This window comes from Notamacropus eugenii, chromosome X, assembly GCF_028372415.1.
Source record: "Notamacropus eugenii isolate mMacEug1 chromosome X, mMacEug1.pri_v2, whole genome shotgun sequence".
Lineage (NCBI taxonomy): Eukaryota > Metazoa > Chordata > Mammalia > Diprotodontia > Macropodidae > Notamacropus > Notamacropus eugenii.
In genome coordinates, this window is record NC_092879.1 from 2,088,149 (window position 1) to 2,091,797 (window position 3,649).

The following is a 3,649-nucleotide window of genomic DNA, read 5'->3' on the forward strand; positions in this document are numbered from 1 at the left end:
CTCTCACTAGGATCCAGGCATGCCTTAGAATTCCAGGGGAAACTGGAAGACAATAGGACAGGGGGGTCACCAACTCGTGGCTTGCCTTTGCCTCAGCTCAGCTGAGGAGATCTCTCTTGACCAGACCACCCCTCCCCCACACTTAACAAGCTAATCCCAGGGCTGATCAAGGAAACACAAAACAAAAAGATTTAAAAAAAAACCTGTTCTTAGCTTTTTCACACAGGTCAGCTCAACACCAGTGAACTTTTTTAACTCTGGAGAACAACCTGAGGTTGATGAATTTGCAGTTTTACCATATAAAGACTTGAGTAAAATAACCAGAAGTGAAATGAGCAGAACCAAAAAAAAATGTATTCATTAAAAGCAATATTGCTTTAATAAGAACATTAAGGGACTAAATCATTTTGATTATTATAAATAATGAAATGAACTGCAAAGAACATATGAAGTAAGACACTATCTACATCCAGAGGAAGAACTGATGAACTGAAGTACCTATAGAATTATTTTGTATATACACAAATATATATTCATACCAATATAAGTACATATATGCATATGTGTGTAAACAGATATATGTGTCATATGTGTCATATATATGTATGAATACATATATATGAAATGGCAGCGATCTCTATGGGAGGGGTGCAGAGGGAAAAAGGAAAAATACATGGTAATTGAACATATGTTTTAAAAGAATAAGAAATTGTACACAATAGATTTTCAGTTTCCTTTACAATCATCTTTTTATCATACTATGTTACAGAAATGCTTGTTTTGTTTGCAGTAAATCAAAATAGAAATAAATTGGAAGCCAACTTTTATGACAGAGTTGCTCATGTTGAAACAACGGAGAGCCAGGAATCTTTGTCGCCACACTAAAAATCAATGAATAAATCAACATTTATCGAGCCTGCCCTGTCATGCAAGAACTACACAAAGCCCTTTGTAGGGTTAAATGTGGATTTATAAGAATTCTATTAATAGAGGTAGTCCATGTGTGGGTATCCTCCAAAACTGAATATGGTTACTCGTCAAGGTATTGCTGTCTGGCTGTTCTCCAAAAGCCATATTCTTTACCCACTAGCTCACACTATACATTATTGTTCCGGTCTTATATGTGAAGTAGTGGAAACATAAATGTTGAAGAAAAAAAGAAAATTGGTTTTCACTCTTGTAGGATTAGATTTATTTTTACAATGAATTGTCAAGGAGTTTTAACGAAAGGTTCTGAGGTGGATGCTACTCATTAAGTATATTATAATGATTTTCTGCTAGTGTTTTTCTCATTTCAAACATCACTTGTTCAATTGCCTATTACTTTTCTGACTTCCTTTCAGATTATTGTAGAAACTGAAGGAATGAGCACCAGAGAAGGGAGTGACTGAAGAGGACTCAGAGAATTAATTAAAAATCACTATAAATTCCATCAGAATAGCTTAGAAGGCAGTCATAGAATTTACAAAAAAAAAAAAAAAAGATCTTAATGAGAAACGATTTTGAGATCCATTATTTTCCTGAAGATTTCCTTCACTTCATTGTTCCTTAAACTGTATATGAAAGGGTTTAACATATGAATCAATAACAGATAGAAAACAGTACCACTTTAACTACAAGTCATGAGTTTTTGAAATTGGGAATACAATAGAGAGAGATGATGGTCCCACAGAAGATCATAACAGCTGTCAAGTGGGAGGCACAAGTGGAGAAAGCTTTACATCTACCGTTGGCTGAATGCATTTTGAGGATTGTGACAAAAATGAAAAGACAGGATGTAAGAATAATGACAAGGGTGCAAAATGCACTGAGATTTGTGAAGATAAAATGCATTTTCTCATTGAAACTTTTATCAGAGGAGGAAGCAGAGAGAAAAACAGAATATTCACATACAAAGTTAGTAATGATTTGGGTCTCACAAAATGACAGTACAAGAAGTGAGTAGGCGAGTACAATAGAAGAAATTATGCCCCACGAATATGCCACAATCACGAGCAGGGCACAGAAATTTTTGGACATGAAAATTGTATACTGGAAAGGATAACATATAGCAACAAAGCAGTCATGGGCAATTACTGCCAATACGAACATCTCTGTTATCACACAGAAAATGCCAATGGAAAACTGTGAGTTGTAGCCTTTGATGGAGATGCTTCTGTCTTCTCTAAGTTTTCTAGTAGTTTTGGTGTAATTGTGGTGGAATGATAGAAATCCACAAATGACAACTGCTTGAGGAAAAAGTACGTGGGAGTGTGGAGTTTGGGACTGACCTTAGTGACCACAACCATGCCCACATTCCCCACTGCAATGACTGCATAGATGATGAGGAATAGTAAAAAGGGGGTATCTGGAGCTCTGGGTGCTCAGAGAATCCTAGGATAATGAACATGAATGTGGCACTCTGATTCGTGTCAGGGTTCACCATTATTCCTATTGGAGTGAATTAGAGATGGATCACTGCCAGCAGCTGACTGATCCGAGGTGACGGTCGTGAAATGGGCTAGGCAGACTGAAGATTACAACAGCCAGAGTTTATTGAGTGCTTCAGTTATTTAAGAACACCAGACCTTCACACGTCTGTAGAAAGTTTACTATCTGGGAAAATACACAGTTCTTCAGAGAACATTCAGTAATCAACAACAGCCCCAAGGCATCTTTGATCCATATTGTTTTTTCCTGCCTCAGCGATTATCATAAAACAAACTCCCTAGTTCTCAGGAATTGGTGTGAGATTGTGGCACCTACGCATGTCCCCTCCGAGTCCTTGGCACTCTTCCCCTCCAACTCGAAAGCCATTCGTGGCCATCATGGATCTTTTGGGGCAGCTTGGCCTCGCTCTCCTTCAGCTGGACACCATTGTGTCTGTATTCCTCCTTCAGTCTTTGCAAATATGGATATTCTTCATCCTTTGGGAACTGGAGTATTTTCCCACGTTCAGAAAGAATGAAGTGCTTCCCCATGTCCTCATCCTGCTGAAGGAGGGTCTCTCTTTCTCTCACTTGGCCCAAAGCCCTTTCCAACTCCTCTCCTTTGTTCGCTAAGGCAGTGAGAGCCTCCTGGGGCTTGTCCTTGCTCTTGCCAGCGGCTGTTTCCAAAGGAAGCATTAGGTGATCCTTGTGTTCTGGGGGGAATAAACAGGAATCAGTGAAGACGCTCTGCTCTTCCTCACAGAACTTTTCTTTTTCCCCCTCTTGATCACAGCTAGTCACACTCACCATGCTCTGCCGCAAATAATGTCTGAGCGTTTGCCTAGCGAGGGACAGATTTTGCAGGTTGTTCTTGCTCCCCAACTCGCTAACTTCCTTAAGCCCTCGGCACTGCGGACAAGTCACGCATTCGTTGGCTCCCTCCCTGGCCTGCAGAAGACACACTGTCCAAAAGCTCTGGCCACCTTGGAGAGTCACTGGGTCAGTGAAGTAGCCCAGGCACATCGAGCAAGTGAGCTCTTCCTTCAGATTTTCAAGTACGTCTCTTGAGTCCATGTTCGAAGGATTCTGATTCCTACCTTGTCAAAGCTTCCCCTTAGCACCGCACAGAGAAAGGGAGCTCTTGCGCTAGAGCTCTGGCAGCAACTGATACTGCCCCAGAGCTGTCGAGGCCTTTGAAGGAGGCGTCCCCTACTTAGCCCCGCCCTTGACTCCACCTACCC

General features: G+C 40.7%; 1 pseudogene; it reads right to left on the reverse strand.

The window, feature by feature from the left end:
- Positions 1–1,486: 1,486 nt before the first annotated feature.
- Positions 1,487–2,425, reverse strand: LOC140515803 (olfactory receptor 5D13-like; annotated as a pseudogene).
- Between the last annotated feature and the right edge of the window lie 1,224 nt (positions 2,426–3,649).